A 26,970-nucleotide genomic window follows, 5' to 3' on the forward strand; every position below is an offset into this window, starting at 1 on the left:
AGCCCAGCTCTGGCTGGGGAGGGTGAGGTATAAATAAAAATTATTATTATCATTATCATCATCATCACCATAGAATCACATCCTCCCTTCCATTTTCACTGTTATGTTTAACACAATAGCTGTGCCATGTTTAATACTATCCACAGTTCAGATTAAAAGTTGCTTAGGTTATTTTTTTTTATTTAAAAAATAACACATATAGACTTTAAAAGTTAAAACCATGAATTGAGAATTAGGAATGACTTCCCATGATTCAGCCACTTGCCATGCAGTCCTAGGCATGCCTACTCAGAAGTAAAAACCCATTGACTCCAACGGGACTTACTCCCAGGTCAGCGTGCATAGATTGCAGTCTTGGTATACTGCCCCTTACACCCATATGAATATTGAACTGTTATAAACTCGAGCTGAAATCCTGTTAAGGTTTTTTTAAATAAATAAATAAATAAATAAATAAATAAATAAATAAATAGACAGATGAAGCCCGCAGTATGTTCTATAGTCAATTTCTGCTTCATTGATTCCATTTTGCACGAAAAGGTATAAGGAGCTTAACCCTGCAGTACTGACCTTAACTGAACAAAGCATGCATTCCAGCTGTTTGCCAAGTACACGGAAAAGCATAGCTGTAATTTAAACAGAGCAGCACTTATAAAGTTGGATAAATACTTTCTTGCTAGAGCAAGGACAACTATGATGTTGCTTCCAGTGTTATTTTGGCAGTGTTTTTGAAGCACCCGCATTCCACATTGGTTTCTATTCTTTGCATAATGCATAGAAACCTCAAACTATAGCAGCCATGGTGATAGTGGTCAGTAACCAACTTGGATGATTTGAAAAGTGGTTAAGAGAATTTTTTTTGGGGGGGGAGGCTATCAGAGGGTACTGGTCATGATGGATGTGCTCTCCCTCCATTGCCCAGAGCCCCTGAAAACTAATTGTGGGCGTCTCAGGTGAGGAGAGCGCTGTTGTGTTTAGGTAATTCTTGCTGATGTCCCGTAAGCAACTGGTTGGCATTGCAATAATAGGATAGTGTCTAGACGGGCCTTTGACCTAATCCGGCATGGCTCTTATGTTTTTACACAGGAAAAAGGCTTTGACTGTGAGTATCACCAGTTGCCTGAATTAAATCAACTGAAACAGCAGCAAAATGGCCACATTATTAAGAGCCCCAAATTAGTAACTCCCCAGTTACATTACTATTGATAAGAGAGATTATCAATACAACTCTCCTAACCTAACATACTGTATTTACTGCATGGCTGCTAAACTCTTTTTTGTTGTGGGGCGGGGGTTCTCTTCGATGAAATATTTCTGCTTGCATCGGCTGAGATAATTACAAAGACAGCTTCTAAATTGCTTTTGTCATCCTGCCAGCAACAGATTTGTACTTAAATGGTACACTTTACTACTGTACAGGCTTATTATACCAGGGAAGCTAACGAGAATATATTTGATTCTTTCTCTCTCTCTCTCTTTCCCTTTTGGGGAAAAGCAATTTATTCCCCAAATGGGCAGGGAATACATCCTCATGAGACTATAATCATGCTATTTTCATTTTCTTCTTCTTTTAAAAAGAAATATTGATAACATCATTACTGTTACTTTATGGATTCTTGGTTACATGTATCAGTTTAAATCCATTGACACATTGTTCTCCTGTCTTTTGAAGTATTTTTCTAACTATTCCAGGACCCAGTTATTTTGTGAGTCAAGGAACTGAACCCGCGTGGTGGTAAATAAGAGACAAGGACGCAAGAATTTTAGGTTAATGGGCTGAAAAAGGCCACAACTTTTATTGGTTACAGCATGTGAGTGGTATTGGCTTAGGCATTGGATCAAACAATCTATACATGACTCCACCCCGCTCAGCGGGAAGTCATTTGAGGGTTAACAGCCAGTGGGAGGAGCTTGTTGATGCAAATACAACTGGAAGCTTCCCCTGATGTCACCAGGGGTCGTGCCATGGCCCTAGCCACCAGCAGGGCATCAGACAGGATCCATGACCGCTGGATTCCTTTAACGGAATACCCTACAAGGGGCGGGATAGGTGATGACCAAACCCCGCCCACCAATGCACAACACATATTCCAATGCCTAACTGCCACCCGAGCCAAAGAGGCTCACCACCAAATACCCTCACAGTTGCAACCAATTCCTGATACCACCTATGATGTCTGATAACCACCATCAGATAAGTGAATGCCATCATCTCTGAACCGGGATGCCACGCTGAACCTGATGTCAGCATGCTTGATCACCTGACTATTCATAAAACGCATCTTGCAGGCCATCAACCTGGGAGAGAACATTTGTACCTTGTTTTAAACTAAGTACGTGTTATGATGGACAGACATTTCCTGAATATCATATAGTAGGACCAACAATATATTTTATATATCTCTGAGTGGTGCAAAACTCCGGGGGTCCCAGGAGTTTACCCAGAGTTTGAATTCCTTGGAGTGAGGGACAGCAGAGACCATGATGTCTTTATGACAAATAGTTTATTTACACATATGTATAACCTGAGCCTTTGGTGGAGGGGACTCACAGCATTAACGCCCCAGAAGGTTTTGCTTCTCTCATAGCCACAGACTTGGATTCCAGCCCAAATCAAGCATGTCTCTCCCTCTGTCTCTCTGCCTGCTTCTAGTCCAGCTCTTAGACACTCAACTCTGGTTTTGTCTTTCTCACTACTGGCCAGGTGAGGGCCTGGAGCCACCCATTGTTCTCTGGCACAAAGCCACTTCCTCTATGACCTATACTTAGGGGCCATTAACACACCAAGAAGCTGGCCTGGCCTGGCTGAATCCTTGCTGGATCCAGGAATTAAATGGGATTCAAGCATACAGCCTACCCTGTTTGAAAGAATCCTCTTTTTTGATAGCCTGTACCAAGTCCAGTTTAAACATAAAGGAGCACAAAATGGGAGAGCAACTGGAGTCTTGATGTTGCTCATCAATGCTTACCACCTGGACAGCTGACCAAGCAGGCAGACAGGCCATCTGGTTACAGTATTCCCCACTGCTGTTTTTCTATTTAAATGATAGTAATTATGGCTAAATTAGCATCCATGCAGCTAAATTAGCATAAACAAATCTTTGTGCTTTTTGTCCTCTTTTCTAGTGACTTGTTTCCTAGACCACTAGTAGTCTGAGTAGAGGTGGCTCCCATACTTGAATAACTTTTAAAAGAGAATTAGACAAAATCATGGAGAATAAAGCTATTGGTGGCTATTAGCCCGTTGCTGGGTATTTTTCATTTCCAAGCCATCAGGCTACTGGAAACTGTGCCCAGTACCACTGAAGATATTGCAGGGGAAATGCAATGGTACCTCGGGTTACAGTTGCTTCAGGTTACAGACGCTTCAGGTTACAGACTCCGCTAACCCAAAAATAGTACCTCGGGTTAAGAACTTTGCTTCAGGATGAGAACAGAAATCGCGCAGCGGCAACAGGAGGCCCCATTAGCTAAAGTGGTACCTCAGGTTAAGAACAGTTTCAGGTTAAGAACAGACCTCCAGAACGAATTAAGTTCTTAACCCGAAGTACCACAGTATATTCAAAATTGCTCCTATTAAGTAGTTTGTCTTCCCATCAAATTCTAGAAGGCATAGATTACTTAGCTACTTCTTAACAACACACACGTACTCATGATCAAGCACTCAAACTCCAATATGGATGGAGCCAAGAGTGCATATTCTCACAAAGTGAACGGGCCTTGTTAATTGGCTCATAGAAGATCAAAACAGCAGCACTTACTTTTGGTTTAGAAGTGGCCCCGAGTTATTTTCTTTGCAGTTTTGTTGTAAGAATGTAGCAAGAACATGCTGGATTAGGCCAAAGGGTGACAATTTCAGAACTACAGCATGTTTGGTATTATTTGGCCAGCATGGTCTAATCCTTTGGGGTCATGCAGCTGCTGTTTGGTGCAGAAAGAAGAGTGCTTTCAACATTTTAAGGCTCTAATGACTGCTTACAATGTTTCAGGTTTTCTGCAAAGATATTTAGTTTCTGTTTTTGTTTTTTTAAAAAAATCTCATTCTTCACACCTAGTCAACCCTGACAAGACTACTGCTAAGTAGATAGAAATTTATCCAAGTGGATCGCTGTACCTTGTTAATCAGGATAGAAGTGTAAAAAAGCTATATATGCAGCACATCAAGGCATTTTTCCCTATAGCCCTTTGAATTCAATTGCTGTGACCCGAACAGGTCAACTTGTATAAAGATGGAATAAAAGAATCCACAACATAAAGCATTAAGGGAAGGGAAGTACAAGTATAGATTTCATTCCTTCTGCTTATTTGAAATGGGGAATGTGGCATGAAAATAATTTCCCAGTTTTACTCTGTATACCTGTGTTCCTCTCATCAGAGTACAATAACATTTAATCTATGCTTTCACGTCTTTAAATAACAAGGTGTCAAGAGCCATATTGAGACTGTTGTAGCACCTTTGAGACTTAATATTTTTAGTTTGCCCAGGAGGTCAAAGGCAAACCTATTTTCATCAGATGCCGGCTGATGGAATGGTATGCATGATCACATGGATTTAGTTTCCCTAGACATAAACCAAGTTAAGAAGAAGGTAATGAAAGAGGTAAATGGCAATAGAACACAGCTTCATTTTAAGTTTTTGTTTTACTGATTCTTCTTCTCCCAACGGTTTTGTCTACCTTTGGTTTCTCCCTAATGCCTGAGAATTGGTTGCTCACAAATATTTCATCAACAAGGGGAAGACGTACTGAAAGAGAGAATATCACAAATAACGCAGGACAGATATTTTGGAGGGGACAGCAGTTAAAACTTGTAGAGTTTGAAGACCCCCCTTCTCTCTCTCTCTCTCTCACACACACACACACGGCAGATTTAGGGCAGTGTGAGTGGTGCAGTTGTACTCGGTGCACAGCCAAGGAGGTTGCCTTCTCAAAGCTTGGTAAGTGCTTGATCAACTTTGGGAAGGAGACGTGCAGCCCTGGCAGAGTTCTTGAGCCCTCCCATCTGCTTCCCAAAGTCCAGTAATTACTTGCCCAGCTTTGGGACGGAGGCAGAGGGACTCTAGGACCCTGTCAGAGCCTCACGCCTTCTTCCCAAAGCCTGGGCTTAAGCCGGCACTGTGAGGGCATCAAATATTGGCCTCACTCAGGGTAGCATATTACCAAGGTCCGGCTGTGAGCACACATATATTCTAGGGCTCTCACACATAATTCACCCTCATGCCTCAAATCAATGTTATGTGGTGAGCTTGAGAAGCTCCAGAGGGCAGGGTATTCAGAATTACCTCATGAAAAGCTTAGATTAGATCCAGGGCTGCCATTTTGATCTTCATCTGCAGACCATAGGAATAGTGCAAATTTAGGCTATTGAATTCTGTCCAACAAGTGTGAGAGATGGCCAACAACTTGGATGACATAGACAAATTTATGGAGAATAAGGCTATTGAGGGCTAATAGCCACAATGGCTATCCATGTTCTGCCTCCACTGTTGAAGGCTGCAAAGCTCTGAATACCAGTTGCTGCAAATCACAAATGAAGAGTAATGTTACAGATTTCCCCTAGGTATCTAATTGACCACTCTTAGAATACAATACTGGACTAGCTGGGATTTTGCTCTGATCCAGCAGGCTCTTCTTACATTCTTATGACAAAACTGTAGAGAAAAGTACTTGGGACAAGTGTTAGCATGCTTGTTTTCATCTTCTGTGGGCCAATTAATAAAGGTCATTCAGTTTATGAGAATAGGGGTTCTTGATCATGTAAGCCTCATGTGAGAGCCACAAAGTCCTTATTTACATAGTTAGTAGTTTGCTAGGAAAACACCAATCTAGGCCATTTTGCTCCTCCCCACTAGTGTGTGGGGAAAACAAATGGCAATGGCTGATTTGGTATTATGTCCAAACCAAGAATCATGGTTTGTTTTGCTTCAAACAAACCACAGTCTGTAGACAAAGTCTGTTGTTTGAGTGAAACAAGCCACAGCCCTTGATATAGGTATAACTCTAAGCCAGGGAGTGTGGTTTGTTACTCCCATGTGCTAGCAGAGAGGAGCAAAGTGGTCCAGAGCAAGGATTAAGTATGGTTTACTGAGGTGGTGGAACTGGATCAGTGCAGGAGACAGTGGTTTGAAAAAATGTTTATGGACCTAAAGAGAAGAGCTGAAAATTTCGAGCTCGAAAGACTCATCTTTGCACACTAGTTATTGTAAATTATTTCAGAAAGCATGCTATTATGCTGCATCTTACAGTCATATTATGCTTGAGTGGCAAGTAGCACACCCAGGAACTGTATAATTCAGTTTCCATACCTATACATGTTCTTGCTTCACATTCCAGCAAAATGGGAGAAAGAAACATTTGTCTTCCAGGAGTACACATATGAGCTTTCCCTACTATGTCTCCTGGAAGATACGGGAAATGTGCTTTATTTGTTAGGAAGTTTATCACAATCTTGTTAATGTGGAACAAATGGACCATGATGCAAAAAGTTGCAGGTAATGGACATCTTTCAAAGCAACCGACGCTGAAAAAGAAAATGACAAACATACAGCCTGATCCCATTTAGGCTGGCACCCAATTTCTGTTTTATGCATTTTAAAATGTTCTCTACTTCCAGTTCATTGGCAGTGCCTCAAAATTTCTGATGATACCAATATATCTCATGTGGCAGGAAGAAGCATTTTTGAGAGCAATCTGAGTATTGTGGCTTGAAGAAGGCACAGGTAAATCGTCCCTTCTTCAGCTTATTTATATGGATGTTTATCTCTACCTTATCCAAGCACTGAGTCCCTCTAGTGCCAGGAGCTCTTATTCATGTCTGCAATGGAGTAGGGGGGTCAAGGGCACATTGCCCACCCAGCAGCATTGGCAACAGGCAACCAATTTGTCTGCTCACCTCCAGGCCAATCAGGAAGTGGCTGGGAAGGAGGAAGCAGTATTTGACCCAAGGGGAAACTTCTTCCCTCTACGCTATCAAAACTTCCAGAAATATGAAGTCAAATGTTACCAACAACTGAGATATAGAGCACAATTAAGTCTATTTGCACATTCCTAATAGCCTTAGGATTTCTTACCATAGTGGAGGTTTCAGAATAGATCCAGTTATACTCTAAAAAGGCTACTGTTGCAGCTGGCCCCAGTACAGCTTGGCAGGTAAAGATCTAAACCACTGAGCCTCTTTGGCTTGCAAATCAGAAGGTTGGCCGTTCGAATCCCCGCAACAGAGTGAGCTCCCATTGCTCTGTCTCAGCTCCTGCCAGCCTAGCAGTTCGAAAGCATGCCAGTGCAAGTAGATAAATAGGTGCCACTGCAGCGGGAAGGTAAACAGGATTTCCGTGTGCTCTGGCTTTCATCAGTGTGTTCCATTGTGCCAGAAGTGGTTTAGTCATGCTGGCCACATGACCTGGAAAGCTGTTTGTGGACAATGCCGGCTCCCTCAGCCTGAAAGCGAGTTGAGCACCGCAACACCATAGTCTCCTTTGACTGGACTTAACCACCCAGGGGTCCTTTGCCTTTTTTTTAACCTTACAGTTTGGCAGCATAGCTAGTTATGAGATAGTGATTTTTTTTTTCAGTTCTTGAACAGGTTGGTGAAACTAAAACTTGTTTCTGTTCCTATTGCAGACATTCTCATCAGTGTTTTTGTCTCTGCAACTCACTGCTGTAGCCTGGGTCAAAAGACAATTGACTAATTTGGTGCTGGGCAGGGGACACAGATACTTTCAATGCTATGATTCCTCCCTGCAGAAAGATGGAATAACAGGGAAAGCTACACCTGCTAATTTCTGTCTGTCATGAAGATAAATGGAAGCAAAATTTCAGTTATAAAAGAAAAGTTGCACTTCTACCAGTATCCCACACTCTATTAAATGACGGGGTTGCATAGCCTGGACATTAGATGAAGGCAAAGGACTATGTGAGTTTTTGAGCATGATGCGGGGAGGGGGGCTTCCTAACATCATTTACAGTAAAACAAAATGCAAACAAAATGCACACAGTGTTATTTTAGTGGAAAGTACATTGAATAATCATAACCAATTTCTCAGTTTTTAAAGAAATCTTAATGGACTTTTTTTTTAAGAAATCCTAATGGATTACAGACATGGAATGAAAATTGGCTGATAGGTCCATCCTTATAGTGCACACTTCTGTACATCAGCTCTGATAATACACACACAAACACACACACACACAAGGCAGGCGAGAGAATGTTTTCTGAGATTAAATAGCACCCAGACATTATCAGGAATCTTATCTAGGCTGTGGCAGTCTGTATTCAGAACATTTCTTTGACAGTTTTGTATATATGGAAAAGAAAACCCTCATGAATGCAATGCAGTTGTATCTAAATATACATTAGCAGAAGTACCAAAATTGTGTTTTGAAATGAGTCAGAGCTGCAAATGAACACAAACTGTAGACATAATTGCACATTTTAAGGCTCCCCTATAAAGTTAATTAACTGTTATGAGGTAACAAAAACAGTCTTCCATATATAGATTTATTCTAAATTGCAACAATCTTGAAGCTTTGCTTTTCAAGGCAACTCTTCATTTTATCTTTATTGGAATGGTTTTCAGGTAAAATGCTGTGATGTTAGTTTTGCAAAATAGGAGTTCCAGAAACTCTTGTAAACATTTAATGAGATACTAAAGATAGCTTAAGAACGATATTATCAGTCACAAATAATAGTCTTAATGACTTACTGTCTATTAAAATGGTAACAATGGCTGCTTTAAAATAATAAACAGCTGAGTAATGGCATAAAATGTGATAAATGCTACCGTACTAATGATGACACCATTTATACAAGGCCTTGTAATGGATTTCCACTCTGTGGTGTTCAGTAATAAAAAGAGAGTCAACTGCACTTCACAAAATCATAAGCCTAGCAAAACACTGTTTAACAAAAAGGCATATGTACAATACATACTCACGTATTTTGTATGTTCACAGTTATTAAACTGCTTCATAGTAGAGCAATTCAATATAATATTTGTCAAGAAACTGCTAATGTTCTTGCTAGCTAAATACCGCATTTTTTGCACCATAACACTCACTTTTTTCCTCCTAGAAAGTAAGGGGAAATGTCTGTGCGTGTTATGGAGCGAATGCCTACGGGTGGCGGGGGGATCTGCTGCAGTCGTGAGCAGAGGATCCATGGTTCCCCTTCCTTCCCTCCTCCGTGGCTCGCTTTGAAACAGCAAAGCGAGAGAAGAGCCGCTGAGTGGGAAGGAGAAAGGGACAGAGAGCCTGCTTGCTTTAAAGGAGCAAAGCGGGAGAGGAGAGGAGCCACTTACACGAGTGTAAGCAGCTCCTGTCCAGTTGGCTCCTTTAAAGCAAGCAGGCTCTCTGTCCCTCTCTCCTCCCCACTCAGCTCGCTAAATAGCATTATTAGCAGCATCCTTCTCCACACACCCCGTGCGTGCTCCTTGTCCCTTGAGTGCTTTTCCTTCCCTCCCCACTTAAAACGTGGTTACAAAGCACGGATCCACATGGATCCTCAGGATTTTTGCACTGGGTCATGCCAAATTCACCATCAGATCACATAGCATGTCCATGGCTACATCTTGCACCAAAGAAATCACGCACCCACTGTTGCCTGGGGTCGCAGTGGTGCAAAAACGTGGTTACAAAGCATGGATCCACATAGATCCTCAAGATTTTTGCATTGGGCTACTCCAAACTCACTGTCAGATCACATGTCTGTGGCCACAGCATGAACCACAAAAATCATACATCCACTGTTTCGTTTAGAATTTTTTTTTGTTTTTGTTTTCCTCCTCTAAAAACTATGTGTGTGTTATGGTCTGGTGCGTGTTATAGAGTGAAAAATACGGTAACTGTCAACCAATCACTAACATTGGCTGGAAGTGTTAAATGAACCTTCTCTTTTTTTCTGGTTGGGGTATCCCTAATACTCTATTGACCTTTGCTGAACAGCATTTATTTCCTGAGCTATAAAAGGATACATCACAATTCATATCTAATGGTGATATATCAGTGTTACTGACTTTAACTGAACTACTTTGGATCAAATGGGAAGTATCCTGTAGGCTATGTGAACTTTCCTGTCTTAAACTGGTATTCCATGTATAATAATTACCTACTTCCCTGTAGGTAAATCTTCAAGTCCTACTGGAAGCTCATCTTTGTCATTTGTAGTGATAGGGGAGGAATCTGGTAAAAGAAAATCCTCATGTGGAATGACCTGATCTGCATCATCCCAACCAAAGTTATCTTCTTGGGAACCCATACATTGCTGGATCCCCTAGTGACTCTGTGAAAAGGTCAGGTAGCTGCCTCCCGGACTTCTCTTGCTTGTCTCTAAAAAAGCAATCACAGCTGCCTATGAGCAGTTAGCTAATATATGGGTCTCCTATTGGTGTGCTCATGGGGGGCAGGGATGAAAATATAGCAAATATCCTTGGAAGAATCACAACCTGAAAGCATGGTTGTCAGTTCTGGAGAGAGTTGTTAAGAAAAGAAAAGAAAAACCATGGCCGACTCCGTGGCGCTCTTGGGATGAAGTGGCAGGAGGAGGATTATTTTTCACATGTGTGAAGTCAGGAGCTTTGTGTGCTGTCATAATTACCTTTCAAATGTAGTAAAATAAGATAGAAGGGAAGGTCTTGGACAACCTCCAAACTCTGCACTTTTTTTAAAGTTCATTGTTTTGTTTTCAAAATTCTTCCTATAATATGTGCATGGAACCAGGACAGTGTGAAACCAGGACCAGCTGGAATTTGGACCTGTGCCCATGCCTAGTCATCTCTCCCTAAGCTGGAAGGAGAAGAAAACACCATGATTTACTGAATCTAACTGAGTATACATTTGGGATCCTGTACCCTGAGTTATCCCCGCACACATGTCACCTAATCAATAAACTGCTATATACATTTTTGTGCTTTCATCCTGATAGTGATGCCTCCTTGGAGCTAAATAAAACACCTGGGAAAATGATTGAAGAGTACTGTAAAAATTCTTACAACAAATAACATAACAAATATATGGTGCTTTGCATTGTCTGCTTCCTCAAAGAGTGGGAAGTTTCAGAAGAGTTTTAAAGCAATGCCTAAGGCTTACATGTTAAAATCCATGTGTTGGTTGTTGGTTTTTAAACAAATATGCAGGTAGAAAAGACTGCAAGCAAATGAGTATATGGACAGGTTCTTCAAATCCCCAAAGTAACATAATTCCCAAAGTGACAGGCAACACCCTTGTTGTTCCAATTCAGTTTTTGCTAGCAGTTCCAAAAGAAAAAAGAATATATATATATTTGTCTATTCCTCAGGTCAGAACCAAAAGTGGCAATAGCACCAGGGTAGTATCCTCCACTCCACTAATGGCTTGCTTAGGGAGTGCAGGGCACACCATGCAGCACACGCGACTCTGTCCTCTAAAACTTCACCACCACAACTTCCTTCCTCCCAGTAGCCCTTCTCCTCAAGTGATGGCCTCACTCTGCCTAATGGTCAGCGTAGTTATCACCAACTTATGAATTCATTGTTCACTGCCAGGTTGCAGAAAAATCCTAAGAAATCATATTAACAGTAATGAAAAAGTGCAATGATGTCTCTCTGTCTGCATGGAGTGCTACTCAGTTGACCGACTTAAGGGACAACATAAGCAACAAAGGGACTAACAAATTTATTGTGGCATATGTTATGCTTATATTCACTTAAACATAGCTACCCCTCTGGGAAAGATGCTACAAGACTCTTTTTATATTTGATAGAGAAGACTTTTGTTTGTACACTATTGCTTCTGCTGCTCACAGGCAACGGTGAGGGAAAGGCAGAAAAGAGTCTTGATGCCATGAGGAGGCAGGGATGGATGGATCAAAGTAGACAAGAAATCCAAGCCCTAATGCATTCTGGAGCCATTTACCGTATGTGGCATGAGTTGATTATGATCTGTAGAGCAGCGCTCGCCAACCTTTTTTGGTAAGCGCAGACCTCCATATGTTTTGGGGCTACAGCGCCTTGGTCATCCCTAACTATTGGCCATGCTGGCAAAGGCTGATGGGAGTTGTAGTCCAATAACAGATCGAGGGCACCATGTTGTAGCAGCAAAGGATGAAGTTCTGCCTGCAGTAGCTTTGCTATATATAAACACTTATGCATCATTTAATTTTATTGTGGGAATGCAGAAAGGAAGCGTGAAGACAAGGATGAAAAAATGATCCCGTTTCCTCCAAGACACTTTCTTTTTCACTTTCCCAAGAACAGCTGGGTAATCAGCTGCTGGCTAGGGAGTCCTACAGCTCCATTTATTACAGCCCTTTGTCCACCACTAGTGAAAATAAATGGCCATGCTTCACTACTAAGGGTACTTCTGCAGAACAAGGTAGAATATGGTGGAACGTTTTGAAGTTTCTTCCCATTGGCTCTAAGGTAGGAAGCAATCGGAAAAAGACCACAGATATTCAGCAGTGAGAAGGAAAATACAGTGCTACACCTTAAAAAGATATTATTTTCTTAATACGACAAGATTTCTGCCCTACCCCATTTTACAAATCTTTCCTTTTTTCCCCTGAAAAGCATTCTGCTTAGCATTGCAGATGATAAAATACTTATAAAATTACAAGTAAGGTTGCCAACTTTAACTATTCTAAGCGGTAGATTAATCTGCTAATGCTTCTTTAAGTGGGGACCCATTTAAAATAACAAGTGCACCATGAATTGTGAACTGCGCAGCACATGCAGGAAAAATAATAAATATACAGTGGAAATAGAGTGCTGAAAGTTTGAATGAAACCTATTTCCTTCCTATAATCTCATTGCCCACCCCCCTGTGCATGAAAATCAGGGGCACCCATAAATGGAAAGAAAAAAAACACCACACAGGAGTATAATACATTTAAATACTCATTATACATAAACTCCTTTAAATAATGTTTTTCTCCCTTCACAAATGTTTGGCAATAGACATATCTGAAAAGGCAAAATAAACTGATGTTCCCACCCCACCTGCTGAACTGAGTTGGTGTTTCAGATGCAAAATTAGATTTTGTAAAAAATTTGGGATGCAAATGATAAAATATGCTCATGATGTTGAAGAAGGTGGCTTTCAAAAACAACAGCTTTGTGGCATGTTGATACCATTTGTCATTATTTCCCATGGTTTTATTCGATTGGCCATTATGTAGATGTGTAATATATCGGGGCTACTGAGATTACTTTATCTGAAAGCTCAGCATGGCTCTCAGCTTTATATTATTTCATATACCTGTGGCTCAGCAAAGTAATTTCTGCAGAGATTGCCTGAAATAACATACAATGCAATCTCCTATGGCTTTATCTGGAGGGTATTTTTTTCCAGCTTATATAGACCCCATAAAAATGAAGTAAAGTTACCATATTGCCTTTCATGCTTTGAGTTGCTTCTCAGCATGCAATGCAAAACATCTTCCTTTGCTCTCCAGACTTCATATAAAAGTATAGTAAATACTTTTGTGGTCCCCTCCCCACACTCTTTTTTGGTATGTCATGATGTAAGGATAAGCTGCACTATACATCTAAAGCAGTATCATACCACTTTAAAAGTCATGGCTCCCCCCCAAAGGCTCCTGGGAACTGTAGTTTCCTATGGGTGCTGAGAGTTGTTGGAAAACCCCTCTCAGAGCCACAGTTTTCAGTAGCCAAAACAAACTACAGTTCCCAGGATTCTTTAGGGGATGCCATGACTTTTTAAAAGTGGTATGATACTGTGGTAAATGTTGTGACTACAGAAAAGTCAGGATCACAAACACACACACACCTGGTTTCTGGGATATTTTATCCCTTTTATCCAATTTCATGCTAGTGAACACTTCTCTGTCAGCTACAGCATTTGTCAAATTGCTTTAGTTAGAGTTATATCAACCTTAACAACTTACAGAGGCATCTTATTTTTAGATATCCTACATGAAACCATCTTCTTGAGTATTTTGACCTCTTTATATTTGTATGTGGGTGAGTGGATTTGTGTCTCAGTGTGCCTAAAATAGTTTCTCAGGTGTGAGATCCTGTTATTTTCTCTGTTTCCTTAACTTTATTTTTCAGTTTCTAAAAAGACATAATAAGCAATCTCCATATCCCTCCACCCACCCCCAGGAACTTTCCATGTATATACAATGTAAGTAATGCAGTCAAACATTAAGGAAGTTTGTATAATAGTTTAGAGCTGATTATATTGGCAACTTTTCATCTTAACAGATAGTTACAGAGCAGAGGTAGACTGAAGGCAGTGTGAGCAGTTCTACTGCACTCGGCACTGAGCCCAGGGCATGGATAGGCAAACTAAGGCCCAGGGGCCGGATCCGGCTCAATCGCCTTCTAAATCCGACCCGTGGACTGGCCCCCCGCTGGAAAAGTTTGCTTACCCCTGGCCTAGGGGGATGCTGTGGGGTGTCACAATTATGATGTCATGAATTGAGCAGAAGAGAAGGTGAGAGATGCGGGTTGCCGATTTTGGCCTCGCACTGAGTGCTGCTGAAATTTGAAAGACCAAAGTTCTCCCCTGCCCAGACTAAGCCATTGGTAGCTGATGTACTGAATAAGCATGTGCCATCCAGTTTCAAAATCATTTTTGGCCCTTGTGTTCCTTGGTGCTCATAGAGCTCCTGTTATTGACCACATCTTTTGTTCTGCAGTTCTTCCTCAAGTCAACCTTTTCAGGTGCGTAAGCTTGCATTCTACTTCACCAAAAATATTTTACATGTAAAATATATACGAATATGTCTCCTTTGCAGATAAGTATTTTCTGTTACCTACAATTCAGCGATGTTCTTCAGCAAACATTAACATGCTCATATGGGGAAGGAGGTTTTTTTATTGTTGGTTGTATCTATAAATACTGATAACCTTTGTTCACCTCTACATTTTAATTAAAGAGCCATACTATTTGTGAGATTGGAAACACTAAACCTTTTTGAATGTATTGGAATGGCTGGTTCTAATTGTTCTCTTATCAGTTATTTAACTGGCACAGATTTTGATGCATATATAAAGACTGTAAATCGGTGGTGAGATTTCAGCTACTTTATTATTAATTTTATTAATCTCCTTCTGCAAGGGTCTCAGGACAATTTAGTTTTAAAATAGGGTTATAATAGTTTTTAAATAGATTTAAACAGTACCCCCCCAACAGCTGTGTTTTTTAAAAACAATATAACATGAATACATAAAACAGAGAACATTTCATCCCACTGGAAAAGCTTGTCCAAACAAAATTCCAAAAACAATTGAGAATTGCAAATAGTGGGTGCCTGTTGTATCGCAATAAGAATGCTGTTCCACAGAACAAGGACAGCTGTTCTCCAAGCTATCATGAAATGGACTTCTGATATTTCAGGGATAAACCCTCATGCAAAATACTGTGGCCTGCTAGGTATTTATGGGATAAGTAACTTGGACCTAAGCTGTATCGAGGCTTATACTGAACGTGGTCCGGTATATAAGGTTGTTTTCTATGCAACTAAGATGTCCTTTAATGCCCAATGCCATCAGCTATATTGTGTTGAATAAATATTTTAGGCACCTTTTAGATTTCATGCCTGGTGGCTACGGCTATATAGGCAAGCTGCATGTATCCATGTTCAACATTTTATATTAATCTCTCCATATAAAGTTATTCCAGTGACAGCTACAGTCATAAAGAAATGTATCCCCATATTCTGTATAGCTTAATTATGGAAGGACAGGCAAAACTAATTTGTGCATTTTTAATTTTTTAACAAAATTAATAACATGCATTTATTGCTTCTATTTTTATCAAATTTTCTTGTTGGCTTTAGTAGCCATTTGAAAATAAAATAAAATCCTAGTCCTGTTAGAATTGAGAATCTATCAATCAGATATTATTTGTAGCCAATGACCATTGTGATGTAAGTATAAAAATCCAGACAACCCAATCAAAGAGTAAATTAAACACATAAATTTCTAGAACTGCAAGTTTTCAGAATTTAAAGTGGCATGGAACTGAGCAAGGAAGGATGGACTTGAGTCAGCTGGGGCTGTTTCTGGAGGATGTGCATTTTTTTTATTATTATTTTTTTGCTCTCTCACAGGTAGTGTAAGCGCAAGCCAAAGGGTGAAAACCAAATGACTAAGGTTGTGGCACTGAGATCTGCAGGTCCAAAAAAGAGAAGAACTACATAACTGACTCTCTTTCTTAATTGTTTCCAGAAGGGTAGCTGTAGCTGTCTCTTGCAGCAGAAACAAGGAATGCGTCTTGTGGCACATTAACGACAAACAAGCTTTTTTTATTGTGGCATATGCTTTCATGAACTCAAGCCCATTTCATCAGATGCGTTTTTCATGCTGCCCAACATGAAGCGACACTGTAATATAAAAGGGTGTGCCTTGGCAGAGCCTCTGAAGCTAACAATTTATTGATTTGTTTCTTTGGAAGAATATTTATGCACTGCCAACATAAAAAAGCCATGGCAATGTGCAGTAAAATAAATAAACCACCATAATTTAATAAAATCATAAAAAATGGAACAAATTGTCAATGCTGAATTAAACTGGGGAGTTTATATATATATATATATAAAACACTTGGTGAAACATAAACACTTTCAGCACACAACAAAAGGTTTTAGTGTTCAGTACATACTGTAATTTTAATAATGGATTTGTGGTGTTGCTTTTGAAAAGATTTAAGGTGCATTTGTTTCTAAGACCAAATCCCAAGTAGTGCTGGACTTCATCGCCTTCTCTCTAAATCTAAACAGAGAAGAATTGATTCTTCTATTGTTTCTCCAACACTCTGCTTCTAGATTAACATTCCTGTCAGTAATTGCTTTCCAGTATTTGATTCAAACACTGCAGGGTTGACCATGGCTACAGATCAAGTTGCTACAAGCTCACCTGAGATATCAAAACCTACATCTGAATCAGATCATGAAGCTACACATCCACCTGAGCCATCTAAATCAGCTCTGACAAACCCAGTTTCTAATGGGGCGGATGGGAGCATTTCAGCTGTTCTTTAGTAGCTGGGGCTGTGGTGGGCAAAGGTGGTACAGCTCAATGGTAGAGCATCTTCTTGTGAGCTAGCATGGTAGTAGATATTGAACTAGAGGGAATATCAATCAGTTTAAACTGTTTCATTGAATTTTTGGGAGAATTGATGGGGAGCGACATGTCCACCATGCTAAGGTTCTTTGAAGAAGAATGGGTTAAAAATGTAAGAGATAAATGCATTTAATTACTTATGAGATATAGTAATTCAGAATTACACTGTGTTCTGTTCTAAAGCATAATCCTGTAATGTATTCTTATTATGTGAATTTAACGAAGCATGAATGGATGAAAAACAAAGAAATTGTTGCCTGCCACTCATAAGGAGACAGATATAACTATGCCCCTTCACATGTTTAGGGACTTCACAAACATACTTCTGGGACTTGGCTGCATGGAGACAACAGCAGGTGAAAAGATGCAGAGGTGGTTAAGACACCTTCCTCTTATTTGCTGCTTCTTCCCTGAAAATGCCTTTCCCAAATAAAATGTAGTTATATGTGTCACCTGACACTGGGCACATCTATTAAATAAGATGAACACATTCAAGGCTTTCTTCAAAGACATTTTTCCCCAAAAAGTCCATCCCCCATAACCAGGTCACTGCACGTTGCATCTCCAAACCGCAAAGCACTTAAATCTAGTGACATGACTGCCTTCACTCAGGAGCTTAGCTAGTACTTTGTCTAGTAATTTATTATCAATTTCTGTTTTCATTGCTCCCCTCCCCCCCCCAAGAAAAACAAACTTTTTGGGGGCAATCCTTAACACACCTAAAGGAGACCAAATATCATGTAACTTTATTATGGGGTGTATTTTATCTTACTTATTTATAAAATGTATAAACTGCAAGCACTCTCCAAGCATTGTGCAGATAAAATAAGAGACAAAACATGATTAAAATCAATTAAAAACATACATAAAATCATCGTGGTTAAAAAGAAGAATATACACACACAAAAAAGTATATTTGAGCAAACGTGTTTAGGATTGAACTGCACAGCTCTTTTTTTTCTAATTTTGGGCATACCAATATACCTTTGGGTTTCCTGGGAAACATATGCTACATATCTCCAGTGATTACCATATTGTTACAGAAAGGTCACTCAAATCCATTTCTTAAGGCCACTGCAGATAGTTCTCTTTTGTGCTTGGTTTCATGGTATCTTCTTGACCTTCTTTTAATACCTGTTTTAAGCTTCTAAAATGCAGCACTGAGATGTGTATTTATGCAGTAATGCTCTCATGTGGAAAATTAAAGGAGCTAGATGTGGTATGTACTGTCTGATAAATGTATCATTCTAAAGAATTTTTGTACCCCTTCCTTATCTGTTAGAGCAGATGTGACAGCAACTCTTGGATCAACCTTAGTCTGTTGTTTATTTACCCATTTTTCTTTATTCAGTTTCAGCAATGCTATCCTGGTTTCCCCCCTCCCCGCAATGCTTTCTGAAGCCTTCAGTTATGTTGCTCACTTGTGAATTTCTAGATTAAGATGCCATCTATGAAAACCTGGATGTCTTCTCCCTTGATAGCAGTAATATTCTTTGGAAAATCTGCAGTGTAAATCATAACCAAAATGTGGGCCTTTTAAATACACACATAGACCACAATGTCCTACACAGATAGCACCTTGGGGAGAACTCTAAGGTAGCATCAAGTGCGCAAAACTAGTAATAATACTGGATCACAGTGAATTCTCCATATGTTTTATCTCCAACTCCCAATAGAAGTATCTTCCTTTGTTTAATTATTGGTGAAGACTAGGGATGGACAAATCTGTCAATTTCAGATTTTCTCAGTTTCTGATTTTCCAATCCTAAATTCAGTTCATTTCATTTCCATATCATTTAAGTTCTCACAAATGTTTGTTAGTATTTTAGCATCTGTTTCTTCTGATGTGAATTTATTTGCAAGCAATTTTTGCCTAACAATATGCATTCTGAGAGCAACTTTCCTTAATATAATGAATTTTTGTCTGCTATCTTCCCCAGTGTAAGAGTTCCTTTTGCACACAATTGCACTTTTGTAGATATATTTTGTAGATGTATTTTGGCTGGAGAACTGCTTTGCAAAATTCAGGGAAGATTGCTTTGTTTCAGTTTGCATATTGTTTTCAAAAGTGCAGATTAGGTTTGTGTTGACATACAAACTGAGCCAAATTTCTCCTCCTCCTCTTATGAGAACATAAATGTAGTTTAGACCCTACCCCTCAATTTCTACTAAAAACCATACGCACTCTATTGGCCTGCTACTCTTTCAATATATATTTTTAAATAATATTTTTGAGAACCACAATCATTTACATGTATCAAACAGAAATACCAGTAAACAAATAAAACTCCGGACCGAAGGAAAGGCCCAGCAGCTAACAACAGCATGACAGCAAAAGTTTCATAGCATTATTTCTTGTTCTGCTGTTTCTATTATTACTAAGCACAGAGAGCCTCTTATAATTTCTTTTTTTTAAATGCAAAAGCCATAGTTCTAGATATGTGATGTGGAGTAGCTAGGTTCTATTACCTCTGTTGTATATTCTGTAGGCAGCTTCCTTAACAACATCAGAGAATAAGCTCCCTCTTGGTTTGTTCTGCCCTCTAGCATATACAATTTATTTTAATGAGACCCAGAGCATGGCAGGTTCTCCATCTTAGCACTGCCACTATTTGCTCAGGCACTATTACCAATGCAATTCTTTCTTGTTTGTTGTTGACTTTTATATCTAGCTCACAAATCACCCTTGTGAGTTGAGGTCACCATTGTAAGACCTTCATTTTATTTGACTACCTTCCATTTCTCTCCTCCCCCCCTTTTTTAGTCTCTCTATCATACAAACAGGGACCACATTGACTCAAGAACCAATAGCCATTTCGCCCAACTTGATAGTCCCGTTATGTGCTGCTTCAGTGTATGCAGATTGCAGGATCTTCTTCTACCAAGCTGTTACTTCTGTCCCTTGCTTTTTATGCTTTGACTATTCCATTCTAGCTACCGAATGAGGCCATGCACCTTAAAAAGTGTGACTTGCTTTGTGATTCCAAATCTGATTGCTGCAACAACTTCTACATCTTCCAGAATTTTTCCAACATTACAACTCTGTAAAGGGAGGAAATCTGCATCTCTATAAGCCTTTTTCTAGCTTTAGATACTAATGGACACTGATATCCAACTAAGTTTGTTCTGGGTATAAGCTTTTGTGTGCATGCACACTTCTTCAGATACTTCAGATACCTCAGGTATCTGAAGAAGTGTGCATGCACACAAAAGCTTATACCCAGAACAAACTTAGTTGATCTCTAAGGTGCTAATGGACAATGTTTTAATGTTTTATTTCGACTGCATTAGACCAACATGGCTACCTACCTGAATCTTGTATTTTTAAACAAATGATTATAATAAAAGTAATAGTGACTGGTATGGGCAAGCTATTTTGCCTGTTTCATTTTCCCATTAGTCTCCCAAATAGTTGTTGATATATTTCCTTTATAAAATTTAAACCAGTGTTAAATTTAATAAGTGAGATCCAACAGAATCATACTCCAGAACCAATGGAGTCTTGTGACCTTTTTCTTAAACAAAACAAAACTCCATTAGTTCTGGAGTATGATTCTGTTGGATCTCACTTATTAAATTTAACAACTATATTAAATTTAACATGGAAATATTTCCAAAAGTTTTTAACAAAAAGCCCAAGAGTCAGTATACAATGAAAATTATTCAATGCCTGAAAGTAAGTAATCCACACTTTTGATGTTCATAGCCATGATTCTTTTGAGAATCTTGGTTACTTAACAGTAAATAAATTAAGAGGATAATTACGAAGACAGTTCTGATTATAATATTCAAATCCTTGCTTGGTATAAGCAGCTGGTATCTGATAATGGAATTATTTGCCTACATATACATATTTAATTATAAGGAATGATAAGAAAAGTCACTGTGATAGAAAAACAGATGCATACTACCATGAAAATTTTCTTTCCCTTGAGAAGGAAGGGTTTCAAAGTTTGGAGATTCTAGAGAATGAACCTTGACCCCAGCTACGTGTTTGACCATCACTGACATATGGCATCTCCCCAAGCATTATTGTCTGTATTTTACAAATAAAATCATACTGTGACAGAAGTGGCACATCTGTGATCTGAAAACCATCACAGATTTCACTTGAGGTTTCATGGAGTCAAGACCAAAAACAAAATAAAAATATCTTTATATCCTGAATCCAAATAACATCAGTAGAAGTAGGACACAAATCAAACACTCAGTGGGACATGTGTTACACCTTTCACACAACTGCACCACCTCAAGATGCATGTCAGATTTGACAGTATCCGCAGCTTAATATCTCCTAGGGAATCTTATCCCTGATATGTTCCTTCTGAGTCAGTATTGTCCACTCTGATGGGTAACAAACAACTCTCCAAGGTCTTAGACAAGATTTGACACCTCATCTGCTCCTTTTAATTGAGAGTACAAGGGATTGGACCTGACTTTCGCATGCCAGACCAGAGATACTTTACACTATGAAAGCATTTTCAAAGAAAAGTAATCACCTGCTTGTATTTTGAGAAAGTTCAAACCTTTCAGAGTTAGTTGAGTACGGCCATGCTAGTGTAGGAGGTGAGTTGAGGACAACCTGTCAGATTAGATTTACTGAAATACTCCAAATGCCAAACCTTCAAGAAGTGCCTTATAAATCAATAAGAAGTTCAATTTTTTAAAATGTTGTTAAATATTTTGAAAAAGAAGACATGCCTCTCACAAAAGATACAAAAGGAAAAGTTGAGTGATGTTACCTAAAAACAGGAACCTCTAAGATGGGTTAGTCAACCTCATTTTTCCACAATTCCCCCAATCTCAGTGGAAGGGGACATGTTTTGGAGAAGGAGTGGATAAGCTGTGGATCACTAGATGCCAATGTACTACAACTCCCATCATCCTTGACCATTGGCCAAGCAAGTTAACTGGTGCTGATGGGATCTGGAGTCCAACAGCACCTGTAGGGCCACAGGCTAGCACCCCAGCTCCCAATTTAGAAGCCGTAGCACCTGAGGGGAAATCAGTTCCCTTTATCTCTACTTCGTGTCTCTTTTCCATCTAAAGTCTCTAGTTGTAAAAGAAGTTTCAAAAGTATGACATGCCAAAGCCCAGCACATAATCTTCCTTATCATAATTACTTCTGAAATGTTAAATATTCACCAAAGGAGGGTGATTTAAGATGTCCACTTAATGCTTCTGGCTCTTCCATCTTCTCTGTTATTATTCTTACACCTGACAAACGTGATTTGCCATGTCTTTTCCATGAACTGACAATATCAGTTCTATAAACAAATTAGACAGCACAGCTAACATGTGTCAACTTGTAGCTAGTCGATTCATCCCACCAGCGGTGTCAGAAACTCCAGATATGACCTATTTAGTCATATATTTTAAGAGGCATGCCAGCAATGTGTTGGAAGAAAAGGAGATTTGGAATGATCTGTAAGCATGAAATATCATGCTGAAAAACAGAAAAAGGACATCTGTGCATCATTTCAACTATCAGGTTTCCCTCCTGGGTTCTTTCCTACATCTCCTTAGAATATATGTGTCTCACTGCTGACACACACACACTGAAGCCAGCAATGTTACATCAAGAATAATTTCATGATACACCAATCTCAGCCTGAATGCAATTGCTGTCATTTCCAGCAAGCAGAACCTTGAAACAGTTTGAATGCTGACTTCTCTGCAACACAGTAAAATGATCCCTATTTCTTTCCTTTTTTTAAAAAAAAAAGGGGGGGATCTACCCAAAGCACCACATGCTTAAAAGTCTTCTTAAGTCACACAGAACTTTGTTACTACTATTATTTTACTACTCCTGTAGATTTTTAATGCATTCATGTCCTTGGCTGCATAATAAACTTTTATCGGGATGCTTCTGAAATTAGGAAGGCAAACGCCAGTCACGTTTATCATAGTTGATGAAATGTCTTGATATTAAATGACTTGTAATACCTCAGAACATACTGAACCACTGAAAATAATTCATGTACTTGCGAAACTTTTCCGAGCTTCTCGGAAGCATTCTACCATTTTGTTCAACCCATCAGTATCAACAGTCATAGATGGGTATCTGCTTCCCCCAAAACAGTTTTGTCAGTCTCAGTGCTATGATTCATTGCAGAAAAATTATCAGGGCAGCCAATGTGAACTTATACTAATACAGCTTGCAGGTGTGTGTGTGTGTGTGTGTGTGTGTGTGTGTGTGTGTTTGCTGACAGAGCATTTTATGGTACGGTAGGAGATACAGACCAATAGTAAGCAGTTCAGAGTATTTTACCTGCAACCATGCTGCAATAAAGTGCCATCATCATTCAATCAATAGAGGTTACTTACTTAACATTTGCTTGAACATATTTGGATTGCCAGCCTATTAGATCATTTTCTGATAAACAGCATAGTTAATGAATGGAGAGAGAAACTACCTACCTTCAGGAAGAACCTGCCCAATAACAATAATCCATCAAGAAAACTGACAATATCCTCTGATCTACTGCCTGCAAAGCAGGGACTTGATGGAGAGTTTCATTCCTTCTGCTCAGTACTCCAGGAGAAAATCAGTGCAATTTGAATATTTCTCAGGCTGTGACACCTCTCCAAGATTCCTGGTTGCGTTCTGTTTCCCAGAGGACGGCAGCCTGGTGTTCCAGTGTGCATACAGCAGTGAAGATAAATAGAAAAAGGCTTGAGATAAATTAGGGATGGCTAAGTTAAAATTGTCTCTGCTCCTGACTCTCTCATCTGCAGTCTGAAAGTCTGTTTTGCTGTGAAAAAGCTAGATGGCAGGCTGCCTCAGCGAGTTCTTCTTAAGCTACAGAGAGCATTTCAATGAAGAAAATTTTTCCCCATTATCTAAGCTAATGTGACTGAAGCTAAGTCTAGTTTTTAAAAAGTGTCTGCTGGCATGAAATTCATTTTACTGTTGCTTTCTTTCAAGCTACAGGTCAGAAAACATGTTATTGGGCTATATATTTCTATCTAAATAGAGCACTTCAACTTTTCAAGGTACAGAAATGGTATCTAGGATCTTTTTACAGCTTTGTTCAATAGCTTAAAAGGTAGTCAATTTCCACTTTTGCACCTGAGTGTGTCTTTCATGCTCTTCAGTCTTTTAAGCTAAGCTTTATTTCCCACCACACAAGCACAGTTTACTATGTCTCTACAAATATAATAATCCAGAAATTAGGGTAATGACTCATAACAGAACACTTATTTGGGGGGAGGGGGAGGGGCACAGGCTTGTTATGCTTTCGAAACAAAAACAAAGGAATCCCAACCACACGTACAAAGAAATAAGCGTTATTGAGAATCTGCCATTATTTCTTACATGAAGCATTGATACCTAAAATTGCTCCTGTGGCCTGAGGGGAAGATTGGGTGGCAGTCCTGAGAGCTAACCAGAAACCCAGGCAGCTAGTTGGGAATTTCCAGTCCAGGGGCATGGATGTCCAGATCCAATAGCTCCTCAGGGTCACTGGTGATGTGGAGATTCTCAGGTCCAGTGTCCAGTCCAGGCTGTATCCTGACACACAGATACATATTCCCATTACAGACAGTTGGCTTCCATGAGGTGGAAGCAGTAAATACAGTGATACCTCTGGTTACATACGCTTCAGGTTACATACGCTTCAGGTTACAGACTACGATAACCCAGAAATATTACCTTGAGTTAAGAATTTTGCTTCAGGATGAGAACAGAAATTGTGCAGCAGCAGCGCAGCAGCAGCAGGAGGCCCCATTAGCTAAAGTGGTGCTTCAGGTTAAGAACAGTTTCAAGTTAAGAACAGACCTCCGGAACGAATTAAGTACGTAACCAGAGGTACCACTGTAATGACTGAGGGGGGCAGAGCTGTTGTATTCAACCCCAATTCCTCCGCATGTGCTAATTCACTTTAAATAAAGCTTGAAGAGGACTTTAGTGATGAAATATATGTGCATGCTTAATGTTTAGTAAGTCACTTTCCTGTCCGATCTTAGGCTTCATAAACACCATATATTTAAAGTATCCCCCTAATAATCCTGCAAACTGTAGTTTACTGCTCACAAGGCTCTAATTTCTAGCACCCATGCCAATCTACCTGTTCCCAGGATTCTTTGGGAAGGTGCTTTATATGTGCTTTAAATGCAGTGCTTTTTCTTCTTTAAAAAAGTTTAGGGGTACTCTCATTTTCACTTAAGAACATCACCATTTCATAGTTCAAATCAGGAAAAAGAAATATGGCAAATGGACAAAGGGCCACCATCGGGGTAGCAATGGAACTGATGATTCACTGTGCTAGAGAATAAACTAAAAAAATTAATTATTTTAGTTTCTTCTCCCATTAGGTTCACAAAATGTTTAGGGGTATGCATACCTCTGCGTCCCACCCCAGAAAACAAAACAAAACACTGTTTAAATGTATGGTTTTATGTAGCCTCACATCTCTGGGTATCCCCCACTCTCAATCTCTCATTGTCTGACTGTCTCAGTCATCCATGTTTTAGCTGCATAGTAGCTGGAATAAAAGCCATTGTACTGTTGAAAGCGTGGTGTTTCAGCCTTGCATTATTCAGGCCTAGTCGCTTGAGGGCCTGCAAGTCATTAGGGCTAAACAAAATGAAGTTCAGTTATGCTCTCTCAACAATACATAATAAAATATATATGGAATGGCTGAATTAATCTTCACTATGGAAGCAAAGCCTCTCCTTGTGGGGGTTTTCTCTATCTCTTTACTTATTCACAGCATTTCACCCATTAGCAAAACAAAACAAAACAAAAAACAAAAGTTCTCTGAGCAGCTCAGAAATAGTTTTCATGGAACCAACATAACTGATAAGAATAATGACTTCAGTCAAGTCAAGTGGAAGCGCATTGAACTCTACACATTTCAAATATAAAAATAAATCTGAATGGTCCTTACATTTCAAAGATCAGCACTGGAAGGTAGATAGGCATCTTCAGTTCTTTGCATCGTGATGCTGAAACATTAAGTAAAGATAAAGGTCAGCAGGGGAACGTTTCGCTCAATTAACATTTCTATTTCCTTCTTATGCCTAAAGGGCTCTCCAACTTCCAACCATCAACAAAGATACAGGGGGCCATGCATGAAGTACTGTTGTTATGTAACATCTATTCATTTCCCCATAGACCAAACATGCAAGGAAGATTAACAGTATAGTCCTTATAGGGGTTTACCTGGAAACACCATAGACATTTACCAGACCCCTCTCGCTCTCCAGGCTTCAGTGAAAGCCTGCATTTGCCCCATAGGACGCACACACATTTCCCCTTCATTTTTGGAGGGGGAAAAGTGTGTCCTATAGGGCAAAAAATATGGTAAGTCCTTCTGAATTCAGTGGGGCTGATGTCCCAAGTATGGTACCTGTGTCCAAGACTGCAGCCTTAATCTTGGCTGTATGCTTTCTCCCTTCCATTTACGTTTAGTCCTAATAATAGCACCCATTTTTGCTTTTCTTAAAAAAAAAAAAAACAGCTCAATGTAAATGAAATGTTTAGCTGACCAATATAATCCTGGCTTCCATTTAATTGTATTTTGCTGCATCTTATTTTTTGATGTTTTGTCATGATTTTGATTTGCAGAATGATGTGTAAAGATCAGAACAGCAAGGTAAAACCATTAATTATAACAAAAATAATTTCATCTATGGCAATGGCATATCTAGACAAATAGAGAGGGAGGACATTTTAAATACAACTCTGCAAGAATCAGTGATGTAGATAGAGACTCATTCAGTGGCTCTTTATTTTTTAGTGTACAGTGGTACCTCGGGTTACATACGCTTCAGGTTACATGCGCTTCAGGTTACAGACTCCGCTAACCCATAAATATTACTTCGGGTTAAGAACTTTGCTTCAGGATGAGAACAGAAATCATGCTCCGGCGGTGCAGCAGCAGCGGGAGGCCCCATTAGCTAAAGTG

At 39.5% G+C, this 26,970-nt stretch overlaps 1 protein-coding gene across 1 annotated transcript in view; it reads right to left on the reverse strand.

Annotated features, from left to right (window-relative positions):
* MGAT4C (MGAT4 family member C) overlaps positions 1 to 25,973 on the reverse strand; it is a 309,266-nt gene extending 283,293 nt beyond the window's left edge. The window contains exons 1-2 of the mRNA XM_083400976.1: positions 25,951 to 25,973; positions 23,480 to 23,688 (exon numbers count right to left, since the gene is read on the reverse strand). The gene's annotated coding sequence lies outside the window, so the exon portion shown is untranslated. The remainder of the gene's footprint in view (positions 1 to 23,479; positions 23,689 to 25,950) is intronic.
* Positions 25,974 to 26,970: the final 997 nt, after the last annotated feature.

Source organism: Podarcis tiliguerta (assembly GCF_965153285.1).
Source record: "Podarcis tiliguerta genome assembly, chromosome: 10".
In the NCBI taxonomy this organism is placed as follows: Eukaryota; Metazoa; Chordata; class Lepidosauria; order Squamata; family Lacertidae; genus Podarcis; species Podarcis tiliguerta.